This window comes from Acomys russatus, chromosome 2, assembly GCF_903995435.1.
Source record: "Acomys russatus chromosome 2, mAcoRus1.1, whole genome shotgun sequence".
Classification (NCBI taxonomy): domain Eukaryota; kingdom Metazoa; phylum Chordata; class Mammalia; order Rodentia; family Muridae; genus Acomys; species Acomys russatus.
Window position 1 is genome coordinate 20,062,360 of NC_067138.1, and position 14,914 is coordinate 20,077,273.

Sequence of the window (14,914 nt, forward strand, 5' to 3'; positions counted from 1 at the left end):
GAACAAGGACATGAGTAGTGGGACAGATACAGTAACAGCTCCTTTGCTTTTTTCCTGTAGCTTTACTAATCCATGGTCAACTACAATCTTAAAATAGTGAAGATTTTCATAAATAATTGACATCTTTCACATTGCTAGCCATTATGACCATCCTCATGAAATTTCACAATGTCTTCATCTGTCCCACTTTGTATCAAATCCATTCCCTTGTGTGGCCTAGCCTCACCATACATGATTTGGTTACCAAGGCAATCCGTAAAGTGTTCCCTGTAAACAAAACAAGGAAAGTACAGAAAGGTGTGTGTGAGAAAGCCTACAGAAATCTATATAACACTGAGTGTAACTATCACTGTTTTATTGTATTAGTTATAACCTCTTACTGCGACTAATATATAACTTTATCATCGGAATCCAGGTAAAGAAAAAAATATGTATAGAACTTGGTACTCTATATGGTTTCCAGTGTCACTTTTGGGGACTCCAGGGGCTGGGGTAGGCGGGATTCTGGGACCTCGGAGCTTACAGTCTCCTGGATGTATAAGGCACATGCATAAACAAGGCCACATGCTCTGTTCTGTACGAATAGAACACAGTAATATTGCTGTGTTAAAGTGGCACAAGGACTTAACAAACAAGTACAAAAGTAAACAGTCTTCTGCCACCCAGAAGTCATTGTTCAGTGCGAGTGTTGATACATACAGGAAAGATTGTTACTGAGGGCAGCTCAAGGTGAAGGGTATTGATAGATAATAAGGCTGGGTCTAAGACAAGAAACTTAAAAATATAAAAAGCAAAATAAAGAAATGCCGTAGTTACAACTGGTGTGAAGTCCTGACACTATTTCAGAAAGCAAAAGTCACGTGACTCCTCCAGTTTCAACTGCAGCGACTTGGTAACAGCTGGACATGGAACTCATTATGCTACTGTAAGAGTTTTTGGTTTGTTTTATTTTTTTGGAAACTGTCATGTGTCTTGAGCATGCAGTAAGAAGTTGTACTGAGTAATGCAGCAATGAAGTAGGGAGTGGTTCGCACAGACATCACAGGTAGATTTTTTTTTTTTTTTAAGTGTTAATTCTATTGCTACAGAGCATGGATGGACTCTGGACTTCTGCCAAAAAGAATAGAAACCATGAAGAATCTTGCTCATCTAAGTCTGGCAATGGGGGCAGGCCAACCTCCCTGTAAGAATATTATGGGTTAAAAGTGGAGGAAGACAGATCATAAGAACACCCGCCATTTCCTGGTTCTGTTCCCAACTCGGTGAAGGCTTTTGAGTCTTCGAGAAATATAATTGAGCTACTCTTTAAAAAAAAAAAAATTTACAATTTACTGTTAAAACAAACATTCCAAACACCAGACACATTCCTGAAATAAAAAGTGGAAGTACCGGGGCTAGAGAGATGGCTCAGTGGTTAAGAGCTCTGCCTGCTCTTCCAGAGGACCCAGGTTCAATCCCCTAGCACCAACACGGCAGCTCACAATTGTCTATACCTCTGTCCAGTTCCAGAGGATCCAACACTCTCACACAGACCTACATGCAGGCAAAATACCAACGCACATAAAATAAAAAATAAAGAATTAAAAAAAAAAAAGTGGAAGTACCCCATTGCGGACCTTTTTACTACACTCACCAATGCTAACATTTGTTACAGCTTTCCAAATATTTTCTAGCTATAGCCAAGCAGACATATGCTTTTCTTTTTCTTTGTCATAATTTGGAGCTTGAAAACACGATTAAGGAGTACATTTTGCAGTTAATGGACCTGGGTTTAGTACTTCCCCACCTTGTTTACTGTGTGACTCTACAAAAAAATTACTTCTTTAGACTTTAGTGTTTTGTTAAGTATAAAAATAGCAATTACTTCGTAGGGTCTGAAAATTAAAATTTGGAGTATGTGTGAATCACTTAACGCAGTGCCAAGTCCTTACTGTTCAGTAAACGCTATTATTGTCTATAGCAAGTGACCTTTCATAAGAATTAAAGTAAGGAAACGTGTTCCTGTCATATTTTGATAACTTCCGTTAAGCAAACAAATGTTGCTCATTTCTTTCAACTCATTTTATCTAAATGGAAAAAGATTGTTTTCCCAGAATTAAAACCAAACTACATTTAAAGGGGGATTCTCTGTCAACACTCCTCCATGTCTCCTCAATCCCAATACTCCATTGAGGGTTTGATAATGAATTCTCCAATTAAGAAAACAAAACTTTTTTTTTTTTGTCTCGAGGCGTACCAAGAACGCTCCACCCGGTCTTTTTAAACACGGTGCAGCCTTTTTTTTTTTTTTGTCAAGCGTTCGAGGGGTAGCACTCCGGTAAGTTCGCCTCCCTCGGTCACGCCCCTCCACCCCCTCCAGAGACATTAGGGACAGCAACTTGGGAGGCGTATCCACGAAGGAACCGAGGGGACCTGGTGGCCTAGGGGGTGCCTCCCGGAACAGCGGCTGGGTACGAAGCTTGCCCTTAGGTGCGCGCGAGGGGTCTGGCAGACTGCTGGCTGCTAGCAACCCGGCCGGGCCTGAGCGCGCGCAGGAGGCTCCTATTGGGGCGACCCTAGCACTAGGTTCTCCGCGACCTTCTCGCAGCATGGTCCCCACTGTCTGCGACGCGTTGGTCCCTTAGCCTCCACTCCTGGCTCCGGCCAGTCCCCTTCGCTGGCTTTCTTTTGGGCACTGCCCTTTGCCCTCGCATGGAGTCCTCTGTTGACTCTTCCTTCACTTCCAGTCACCCATAGGTCGCGGTCCCTAGACCATAGACACCCATCTTGTCCAACTCTCCGGGCTCTGAAGTCTCGACAGCCTGGGAGATGCTGAGGACCCTGCGGCTGGGGTAGCCCCGGTGCTCGCCGGCCCACGCTCGGGGGCGCGGGACGCAAGTTTCCGCCTCGTCCCCCTGCGCGGTGACAGCGCTCGCTCGGAGGCGGCGGCGGCTGGGAGGCGGAGGGCGGGCCAGCCCGGTGCCCGAGCCCCCTCCCCTGCTCGCGAGCTCGCGCGGTCTGTGTCTCTCTCCGCAAGTGCAGAGCCGCGGAGGAGGAGGAGGAGGCGAAGGAGGAGGAGGAGGGAGCTGGGGGAGGATCTCCATTGAAATAAACAACCAGGCAGCAGTTATTAACACGGGAACATGGCGGCCGCAGCCTGGGCTCCCGCGGCGGCGGCGGCGAAGGTCAGCGCCGACGGCAGCCGGCACCTGACGGCGTGACGGCCCCACCGGTAACTGCGCCTCCCCTGGGGGCCCGCGGGCGGCGGGCGGGGGGCGCCGCGTCCCCACCCGGGCCGCTGCCCTTGGTGCGCGCAGCACGGCGGAGCCGCGCGCCGGCCGGGCGGGCTGTTGTTGTGTGCGGGCACCGCTGCCCGGGCGTGCGGAGCCCGCGACGCGCATCCTCGAGGCGCGGCCGAGCCGGGGACTCGGCGCCTAGGGGGGTGGGGAGGGCGGGAAGACACTGAGTCCCCGGGAGAGAAAGGAGGCGCTCGGGCGCCGGGCGAGAGGGCTCCGGAGACCAGCCCGGGAGCGCGAGGCGGGCGGAGGCTGCAGCCCGCGGCGCCGGCCGAGGTGAGCACCAGGCCGGGAAGCGGCGGCTGTGCCGCGCGGGCCCCTGCAACCGGCCCCCTCGGGGCTGCGCGGCGGAGCCCCGGGCGGGCGTGTGGGGGGTGAAGCCGGGGCTGGCGGGCGCAGCCGTGGCCGGTGCTTTCTTCCCGGGAGGCGTGCGATTGCCGCACGGGTGGGAGCCGAGCTAGGGGGAGGCCGGACCCGGGAAGTGCTGGGGGTGTGTGAAGGTGACGCGGCCGGCAGGGGCGGCGGCGGCGGGGGTTCGGGCGTCTGGGGGGCCGCGGGCCTGGTTGGCTTCGGGGCGGCTGCGTTCGGGCCGCACAGGCCGGGCCGCGGTGGGGGCGGGGAGCCGGGGTCGGGTGGCGGCGGCGCCGCGCTGGGCTCGCCCCTGACTTAACTTTCTGGGTGCGGGCATGTGTGCCGGAGGCGCGCTGGGGCCGCGGCCGGGGGCGGGAGGCGGGCCGCGGGGCCGGGAGGTTCCGGGTTGGCTCGCCAGCGCCCCCTTTTCGGTCCACCCCCCCTCCTGCGGCCCCTGCAGGGACAGGCCCTCGGGGGCCCCCCGCGGGAAGCGGGAGGGGTCCCGGCGGCCGGCGCGCTCAGGTCACGCCCTGGGCCGGGGACCCTCCTCTCGGGGTCCCGGGAGGCTCCCGCGGGGAGGCGGCCAGGGTCGGCGCCGCGGGCTAGAGTGCCCGCACCCCGCCCCTCGGGGGAGTCCTAGAGGCGCCGCGGCCGCGCTCGGGGGTGGCTCGGTCCCTGCTTCCATGGTCCCTCCCTTTCCCCTCCCCCAAGTGGCTTCCGGGGCCTGCGGACTGAGGGGCGGGAATCGGGGACCCGTGCCCCTTACTCGTGGGGAGCGGCGTTGGGCCTCACGCCTAGAGGGCCTGTCACTGGCAGGGGAAACTTTCCCAAACCCGAGCCGGAGCCGGAGCACCCTCCTCCACCACCTCGTCCTCTAATCCCACTCCCACTCCACCTCCTCCGATTCCTTCCCCTCCCACCGACCCGAATCTTGCCGTGCCTGACTGATGGGGCAGTGAGCCAATGGAAGGCGGGAACTGACCTGCCGGGTATCGGTGAGCCAATGGTGGGAGCCAGAGGCAGGAAGGGGGCGGGGTTTCTTCCGACCAGTCAAGGGCTGAGGTGCACGCGGGGCGGGGGAGTCATGGAGACGCCTAGAGCCATCCACTCTGGCGCGTCCCTTAGTCGCCCGCTCCTCGGCTTGTGGAATAGTGTCACTCACAGAATCTGTGACCTGGGGAGACCTGCAGAGGTGCGCGAAGGTTGTGCTTTTCTCCGGTTGCGCGAGAGACGTTGTTTTAGACGTGACAAAGTCTAAAGCCACTTCAGGATGTGGCAGTAACTGGGAGGCCCTGTTTTAAAATGGCATATGTTGGTAGTGATCGCGTTCTGGACCTCAGCACCAGGTGTGCGTGCTAGGGATCTTGGAAGGTCTGCGTTCGTTTCCCTGGGCTTCTGTCCAGCACCGGCACGATGAAATTGAAAGGGCACTCCGAGAGAGAAGGCGTGGGGTGGCCTTATGTCAGGTGATTATTAGGAGTGCTAATGCATTCTTGCTTGGAATGGCTTCACTGGGTCCTTGTTTAATCAAACCACAAATTCCCAAAGCGCACTTGAAAGTTTTTGTGCTTGGTCTGGGTGTGATGTTTTACAAAGTTGCGGTTCATGCTGTGCGTATTTTTTTCTCTTGCTCTTGGGTAAACAAAATGAAGTTATGAACCAAAGCACTACTAAGACAGTAAGCGTGGGTATTTAAAGCGCAAAACTAGCCAAAAAATATTTGTCCGAAGGAAGAAAAGGTCGGAGGTGGGGGTGGGTAAGTACAGCTTTCCAGATTACTCCTATGGAAAAGATTCTTTAAGAAAAATTGTTTCCTTAAACACGGATGAATTGCTCAGTGTGTGGCTTCTGTGATGTGTAAGAAGAGATCAAGAGCTGTCTTTGATTGTTTTAACTTTAGGTCCAGTGAAGTGACTTTTCTGGACTCCTGAGTTTTAGAAAGGGGAAAGGGGGGGGGGCAGGTTCCCTGTGAGGTTCCTAGGTTGCTCAGCGGGAATTCCTGTCTGTTAAAAAGACAGCAGCTGCTGCAGTGCTGTGTGTGTGTGTGTGTGTGTGTGTGTGTGTGTGTGTGTGTTGCATGCTCTCCTATTCTTTGTTGGTGCGGTTAATCTACCAGGACAGCAGCAACATTCCTTTTCCTAACTGGAATCTGTAGTATCTTTGGGAGTTCAAAGAATAAATAGTGTCAAACTAAGAATCCATTCATTTTCGGAACCTGTCACCCATGAATTTAATTTGGGGACTTAAAAAAAATTTTTTTTTTTTTGTGCTTGAAACTCATGCTTCCATACTGGGTTCTCCAGGTTTTATTACTATTGGGTTATTAAGAAAGAATTTGCGAGAGACCATAGTGTAAGGAAACAGTAGTCTGTAATATGGGACTTTCAAATTTATAGTGTAGATTCCCAATCCAGTATAATTTTGAACGTTCATGTAGAAGTAAATTGCATTTTTTCTGTAGCTTTTGAAGTGTTACTTTGGTGACAAATGAGTCAAGTGGAAGATAAAACAAGCATTTATTTCGACTGACAGAAGTAGGGAGTATTGTAAATTAATGAGCAGAATCCAGCAGAATCCAGACACTCCCACCATTAGTTAATTTGGTTACTGAGGGCCACTCTGATACAGGCCCTTTTCTCTTTCCTGAATTCTTAAAAGCAGCCTATTATTTCACTTTGCTGTCTATGAGGATCCTTGGAAATGTTCTTAGGTTAGCAAGCCCTCGAATGCCTGCCTAGGGGAACCTCTGAAGCATATGGAGACATCCAGAAAAAGCTGAGCATTGTCAGCGGTGACTCCATTGTGTGCTCGAGCCGAGCCTCCTTCCTCCTGGGAATTTCCCTCTTAAAAGAGGATTTCTTTGACTTCTAGATGTCAGGGTACCGAGCGAGGCCCAGGCTTCAGTGCAGCTCAGCAATCCTCTATGTGAATTTAATGCTTTTGAGGTACTTAGTAATTAAAAAAAAAAATTTAACCCTTCATTGATTAAATATAATTTAGATGACTTTCAGTGCAAGAGACATTTTACTGGGAATATAAACGGCAGAGGGTTGCATAAAGAATTGATGAGTCTGAGTCCTAAACTTTTGAGGCTCTGGAATCTAGGATCTCTGATTAGGTTTCTATTTTACAATATTCAAGTTAAGGATTCAGTGCCTTAGGTGTTTCAGATACATGGCAGGCTGCTCTGTGACCCACACTTTGACAGCTTGGGTATCTAAGGAAAAAAATTTTTTTTTGTCATATTGGATACAAAAGCTATTATTCTTTGAAGCAGTCATTACATTGTTGGAAAGAAAAAGAGTGAATGAAGAGTGGTGCTTTAAAGTATTTTTAAATAAAGGATTAATTTTCTGATATGCACAGCTGTCTTTGATACCTTGATCATTGTTGTGTCAAGGTTGAAATTATATTTAAGAGTGTAACTGTTTAGTTGTTACGATACAACCAATGTTTAAGACATTATTAGTTTTTTTTAAAATTTAAAATTTTCTGTTTCTACTTTTGTTTGGTGTTCCATGGTTATAGGCTTTGATGATTTAAAAAAAATAATTTATTTTTATTTTTTGTGTTGGAGTGTTTTGCCTGCATGTATGTCTGTGTACCACATGGGTTCCTTGTACTTACTGAGACCAGAAGAGGGTGTTGAATCTCTTGGAAGCGGAGTAAGATGGGCAAGAGCATGTGAGTACTGGGCGCTGTCTGGACCTCTGGAAGGGCAGCCAGTGCTCTTGCCTGCTGAGCCATCTCTCCATACCTGCTATGTTGGTTTTTAGGTGAATAGGATAGAAGAAAGTAAGAAACTACTGCCTTGACATGTTGGATCATGAACTAAGCAAATCAGGGCCTAGTGAAATGATACCTATTTGCATAGCAATAACAGAAGCCCTTTCCTAGCACAAACGCCTTTTACCTCTGTTTCTTCTAATGGAAAAGAGGTTCTTAGTGTTAGGCACCCCCCCCCCTCCCTTTCTCTCTCATCGTACCACTCTCAAAAGCCTCCTAAAGAGCGCCTTCTGGGAAACTTGTAAAGTGCATGTCACAGACCCTTAATTCAGACGCATGAGGAAAACGTGCCTCTTATGGGTTAAATGCCACGTATGCGACGTCTGTGGCTGTTTAGAAGAAGTCTATGTAGAGCCAGGCATGCCTTTATTTAATCCCAGCACTCAGGAGGCAGAGGCAGGCAGATCTCTAAGTGTGAGGCCAGCCTGGTCTACAAAGTGAGTCTAGGACAGCCAAGGCTACACAGAGAAACCCTAAAAGGTTTTATTTATTATGTATACAGTGTTTGAAAGCCAGAAGAGGGCATTAGATCACATTATAGATGGTTGTGAACCACCATGTGGTTGCTGGGAATTGAACTCAGGACCTTTGGAAGAGCAGACAGTGCTCTTAACCTCTGAGCCATCTCTCCAGCCCCGAGAAACCCTATCTTTAAAAACCAAAACAACAACAACAACAACAAAGTCTATGTAATTTTCCCAGCTAATAGTAAAACGGAGGCGTTGGCATCTTACAGGTAAACGAAGTAAGACTGGCTAGCTGGTCTGCAAGTAGAGCACGAAACTTGGCTTCTAGTGTAGAGTTTCTCTGTGGTTACCAATTAATGTCGATCATTCACAACATTTCTGCCTTCCGTGGCTATGGCAATACAATAAGATTTATTTTAGGATAGTGTTCATTTGGTTCCCTGGTTGGAAATTTCTAGCAAACGTAAATGAGCTTTGGAAGTGTCGCAGTACTTCATTTAGCTGGTTTGGAGATTTGGACACAGTGTCCGTCAGTAATCAGGAGGAGGCTGCAAATAGGTTGATGTTAATCACTAGTAGTTAAATGTACTACAAGCCTTCATCTCTGTGTCGGTTGACAGATAGATGGAAATTGAAATTCGCTGTTAATTCTGGTGGGATTTATGCCTCAAACCAGCCAGTTCTACAGTGTTCTGGTCCCTGTGCAGCAGAATCCTTATTTGGGACTTTGGAGGTCTTTTCTCTGCATTCTTTTTTCTTTAGCAATTATTTCATTCACTTATTCCATCGTTATTGATGGAGACTTGACTGCCAAGGCTTTGACAGTGTATTTGGTAGTGAAACCTGCGAGTTACAGAGCCAGGGACTCAAGAGGGTCCACAGACTGGGTGATGGTCTCCCTCCTCCCTTTCTTTCCCTAACACTATGGTGGTAGAGAAGGAAATATTTGCCCTAATTTCAACTTGATTTAGTAATCAGATCTTTCCTTCTATCTGTGTGTATGTAATTTCAGGTATGTAACATCCAGAATTCTACTTGGATTTGGGATTGTGTTATGTTTTTCCTGATAATGGAGTTATTTTTAGAATAAGAAAGTTGTGGGAGCTGGGCGGGGCGGTGGTGGCATAGGCCTTTAATTTCAGCGCTTGGGAGGCAGAGGCAGGCAGATCGCTGTGAGTTCAAGGCCAGCCTGGTCTACAAAGTGAGTCCAGGACAGCCAAGGCTACACAGAGAAACCCTGTTTCGGAAAAAAAAAAAAAAAAAGAAAAAGAAAAGAAAAAAGAAAAAGAAAGTTGTGGGGCTTAGGGGATGCTTCAGACAGAAGCATGTCTACACTGCAGGCTCAAGGACTTGGGTTTGAATTTCTAGTACCCATGTAGAAACCTGGCAAGGTTTATCTGAAATCTTAGTGCTGGCGAGCAGAGGCCTGGAGCTCACTAGCCAACAAGCCTACTCAGCTGTGGGCTTTGGGCGCGGAGAGAGACCCTGCTTTTTGTTTCTGTTTGATGAGATGGAGAACAAAGTGGAAGACACCCAACTTGGAGTGCTGGCCTTTACATGCACACATGATACATACTTTCAGCCACCATCCCCAGGTTGTTTGAATGTTCCCTTGATAGATGAGCTAATAATTAAGTAGGTTTCCTTTTTATAAAATACCGATACATGACGACCAGTTCAATTTCACTTGGTTTCAAGCTAAGTTGCTGCCTCTGTGAGCACTGTGTGGTATGGTCAGAGTGGTCCTCTGCAGCTGGTAGGATGTGACAGGGTGGGCTGGCAAGTGGCTCCCCCACCTCTGTGCCCCTCCCCTCCCCTGGGCCTTTCCCTCTCTCTGGGTTGAGCTCTGTGCCCTCATGTGAAGGTGTTTTGCTCTGTTTGTGGGTCTTTTAAATGCAGCTCATTTCTGTCTAGCGCCGCAGTGTCTGTGGATGGAGTGTAACAGGGTGGTGCCGCCCCCTCCTAGGCTTTTCCATGAGTGTACCATCCTTTTGATTCTGGCCACAAACACATAAGTAGAAGTTGTTATCCTCCGGTTACAGGAGGTTGGAGTCGAAGGGGGAGCCTGGTGCTGGCTTTCCGTCAAGGGTCTAGTATATAGCAGATGTCCTTAGGATTCTCAGCTGTTCAGTTGAAGTTCTGAGAATGCTGGCTGCCTTGGACTGAGAGGTTAACTCCTATAAGCCATATCCAGTCCATATCTTAACCATTCTCAAACTTTCAAGATTCCCCTTGTTTTTTAAATGTCAGGAAGTAGGATAAGCAACGAAGCAAAGTGATGGCACTTACTAAATGCTTGCTCGGGTCAGGTGCCTTCTTCTCCCTGGGACAATGTGAAGCAGCCGCTCACAGTTGTAGCGTGCGTCTCTTGCTGCTCAGGAAGGAAGTGGCCGCACAGCTGTCAGATAACTTCCAGGGTCACACAGTTGGGCTGCTGAAGTGCCTGGGAAGCCAGGCAGCTCTTGCTTCTGGTCCGCTTAGCTGGGGCTGGGGCTCCTATTGGCTTAGGCTGTCACCCAGGGCTTCGTTAGGACAGCATCAACTCCTGTACTCTCTGAAAGCTTATTCTTGTTGTCTGTTGTTCTCTCTGTGGAAAACTTGATTGTGGGGGGATATGTAGAAAACCGAGGGAACGCTTTGAGGGATATAGGTTTGGAAAAGGCGAGGAGATGACCTAGATAATTGGTTCCTTAGTTCTTCAAAATAGATTCACTGTTGTCTGTTTAGGTGTGGGGCACAGATTGTGTGATGGCTTTTGGTGAGTGGTGTTCGTTCCATGTAGCACGATGACTCTGCTGAGATACCATAGACCCAAAAGGAGGCTGATAATATATTCAGTCATCTGACTTGGGCTGTGCTATTTGTGGAATTCTTCTGTCTGCTCAATTGTTTGCAGGGAGCAGGCATGCTTTCAGGAAACTTGCTCCCATGCTTTGCCAGGATCTGCACGCACTGCTTGTAATGTTCCAGCTGCCAGGACCAGGCTTCGTTGTCAGAGATGAAAATGCAGTGCACGGGATTTTCTGTTGGTCGCCTTTGTCCCCAAAGGCCTCACTTAGAGAGCGAGTTCCAGAACTTGCTGCTGCTAACTGCCCCCTGCCCATTCTAGGCCACAGCTGGACAAGGGTGGGCCCTTCCAGCAGCCCCATCTTGTTATAAAATCTGCTGGTGGGTCCTCATGAGGAAATGCCCCCTGCCTCTGGTGTGACATTTGCTTTTGTAAGAACATTTAATATCTATCTTAAAATTTTAAATTCCATTGTTAGTATGCTTAAAGATTAAAAACTTTGAGTTACTTTGAAAATGTAAGTTAGAATATTGAATCGTGCCAGCCAGGGCGGTGTAGAGAGACCCTGTCTCAAAAAACCAAACAAACAACAATGTATGTATGTATATTTGTATGTATGTATCCATGTGTGTATGTATGCATGTATGTGCATTGAACTATGGCATGAGGACATTGCTCAGTGCTGGACTGCTTGCTTAGCATGCTCAGGATCCTGGGTTCAAGCTCAGGATCCCCCCACCCACTCCCATGCGATTGTGGATTTTTAAGCATCCTTCATTATTATTTCAGTCATTCTAGGCCATCTTTAGAATTGGCCCAAATAGAGAATTGAGATAAGTTATATGAATTTGTTTTGTTTTCTGAGACAGGGTTTCTCTGTGTAACAGCTCTGGCTGTCCTGGACTCACTTTGTAGACCAGGCTGGCCTCGAACTCACAGTGATGAGTAATATTTTTTTTTAATTATTTTTATTTTATGTGTATTTACCTGCATGTTTGTCCACGTACCATTTGCATGTCTGGTGTACACAGAAGCCAGAAGAGGGCATTGGACGCCATGTGATTGGAGCTATAGATGGTTATTAGCCATGTGGGTGCTGGGAACCAAACCCAGGGAATTCTGCGAGAGCAGCCAGTGCTCTTTTTTTTTTTTTTAAGATTTTTATTAATTTTTATTTATTGCATGAGTGCTTTATCTGCAGAAGAGGGCACCAGATCTCACTATAGGTGGCTGTGAGCCACCATGTGGTTGCTGAGAATTGAACTCAGGACCTCTGGAAGAGCAGTTGGCGCTCTTAACCACTGAGCCATCTCTCCAGCCCCAAGCAGCCAGTGCCCTTAACCACTGAGTCCCCCCCCCCCTTTTTTTTAAGCCTAAGGGACAAATTTTTAGTGATGCTTTTTTAATGTATTAAGATGTGTATATGGTGTCTTTCTCTATTTTTATAGTTAATTCATATATTTTTGTGGTGTTGTGCATAACGCCCCGGGCCTCCAGAGTGTTAAGCAGTATATCCATATTATATATAAATAATTAGAATGATTCACAACTGTCACAGTCATTCATCAGTAGTTACTTCTGGGTAGTTATTGTTGGGCTGTGAGGAGGAAATTCTACATGTACTTGTTAGGTTCCTAAGTAAGATGTATAGAAACCACTAAGAATGTCTATAGACTTAGCACAGTGACATGCTCCACACAGGGGGGCTTGGCTGCTCCCGAGGTGACTCTTCTGCCCGTCTATGCCTTCTGTGCCTCGAGGGGCTGTGTGCACAGCACGAAGCCCGAGTGATTAATAGCAGCCTAGCTTCTCACTGTTTCCCCCAGGCTTGGCTCTGTGCATCTTTTCTCTCTCTTTCTTTTTTTCTCCCATCTCTTCCTCCACCCCCAAATAGAATTGGAGATGTGGAGGCGGAAGATGAGCAGAGGTGAGACCAGAGTGAAGGTGATGAGGCAGGTGGCCATGCTAGAGAGTGTTCCTTTCTGGTCAGTAGGTCTAAACAGTTTGCAGCACTTAGTGAGCTAGCCAGCTCTGTTAAGAATGCGATGGTCAAGATCCTTTAGCCTGGCTGCCACAGTTACTAATTGATTGGCTAGAAATTAGCTTGCTGTTGGCCAGTGTTGTGCCAGCAGTAGAGGCATTGAGTGTACAGTTTAGTTGGAGTGTTAAATATCACGCTATTATGTACTTCATTGCCTTAACAATATTAGTACAAACTTTACAGTGTCAGGTGATCCAAATGGTTCACATGTTATAATGAAAATATTGAAGTGGTTTTTGTTTGTTTGTTTTTGCTTCAAAGCAGTTTCTCTCTGTATCTGTGGCTGACCTGGACTCACTTTGTAGACCAGGGTGGCCCGAACTCACAGAGATCCGCCTGCCTCTGCCTCCTGAGTACTGGGATCACAGGTGTGGGCTTGAAATGATTTACGATAGGTCAAAACTGTAACCAAATGTTTAAGCCCTTAAGAGTGCTTGCCTCTAATTTTTTTCTCTTTTCTTTTTTTGTCACCTGTGATGACGCACACCTTTAATCTGTGCACTCGGAAGACAGAGCCAGCGGGATTTCTGTGAGTTCCAGGCCAGCCTACATAGTGTGCTTCCAGGCTAGCCAGAGCTACAAAGTGAGACCCTTACTAAAATAAATACGTACATAAATGGAAAAGAATACAAAGGAACGAATAGAATGCTTGTCTGCAAGGGCTGAGGATGTAGCTAGGCCTGTCTCGAAGAAAAAAAAGAAGAGAAAGCCATGAGTGAGTGGAAGTCACAGTTTCTCTCTGTATCCTTGGCTGTCCTGGACTCACTTTGTAGACCAGGCTGGCCTCTAACTCACAGAGATCCCGCTGGCTCTGCCTCCTGAGTGCTGGGATTAAAGACATGTGCCACCAGGCCCGGCTACCAAGACACATATCAATATATATTCATTAAAAGACCATGAACTAAAATTCTTTGATTCATCTGGTAAGATAGTTTATTTATTGTGTCCTGTAAATATACCTAAAGTGTGTCTGTCTAACAGATTCAGGAACTTATACTTGTTTTCTCATTGGTTCAGAATACATGTGTGCACATGCACATAACATGCTCTACATATGCACACACACTGTAGCTATATCTATGCTGTACATATACATACATACTGAGCATATTTGTGTGTTTATTTTTCACCCCAGCTAGTGTGTAGAACAGCTGACTTTTTTCTCAACTGACACTCAAATCCCCTTCCGTGCTGCAAGCCATTAATAGATTGATCTTCTCACGGCATTCCTTTCCCAATACTGTAATTTCCCCCTCATTATAGGATGGTATCTCCAGACGCTTACTTCCTATTTCTGCTGTGTGCATGAACTTGTGTCCCTCAGAGTGTGTCCCCTGTGAGCCTTGGGTGACACATCTTTGTGCTTTCTTCGTTTGCCTAGAGAAAGTAGATGAGTTGTTTTAAAATTTAGAAAGCATGTATTTGTCGTAAAAATTATTTTAGGAATCTTATTACTAATTTGAAAACTGAAATAATGAACCAGAACAAAAGGAAGAGTCCAAAAACACTCCAAAGTCATTCCTAAGTTGTTTAATGAATCAATTATAGAGTAAAATTGTCCTAGAGAAACAAATCCAGTGTGTTTGCCTCAAAAACAATAAACACATTTTTTCTTTGTCACTTTGATAAATTCAGACTCTTTTTAATGCCAGGATTTATTGTTTTTTCCTCTGCATAGTTTTGGCACTTTAGAGAAAACAGGGATTAATAATCTCAGTTTAAGCCGGGCGTGGTGGCGCACACCTTTAATCCCAGCACTCGGGAGGCAGAGGCAGGCGGAGGTCTGTGAGTTCGAGGCCAGCCTGGTCTACAAAGTTAGTCTAGGACAGCCAAGGCTACACAAAAACCCTGTCTTGAAACCCCCCCCCCCCCAAAAAAAAATCTCAGTTTATAGTGGAGAGGAGCAAAGGTGAAGAAAGCCATGGTGGGCTCGGTGGTTCTAGAAAGGTAAGAAACCAGACAGCAGGCCAGGGTAGCCACTTGAGTAATTCCGCTGAAGAAGCAACCATGAGAACGGAAGTGTCACTTGAAGGGCTAATATCTGAAAAGAGAGTGAAATTCTATAACTCTCCAGAGAGCCTAGCCTTTAGAGTCTAAACGTTAACATATACTGTGATAGCACTTGTGGAAATGTTCTGAGTCTCCAAATCTTACTTAGAAAAGTGTATTTTTAATTATGTGTGTGTGCCCACTCCCTGCAGCTGGA

At 47.4% G+C, this 14,914-nt stretch overlaps 1 protein-coding gene across 3 annotated transcripts in view; it reads left to right on the top strand.

Annotated features, from left to right (window-relative positions):
• Positions 1-3,073: 3,073 nt before the first annotated feature.
• Ncoa2 (nuclear receptor coactivator 2) overlaps positions 3,074-14,914 on the top strand; it is a 249,110-nt gene continuing 237,269 nt past the window's right edge. For all 3 annotated transcript variants that reach the window (XM_051158936.1, XM_051158944.1, XM_051158951.1), the window contains exon 1: positions 3,074-3,211. The gene's annotated coding sequence lies outside the window, so the exon portion shown is untranslated. The remainder of the gene's footprint in view (positions 3,212-14,914) is intronic.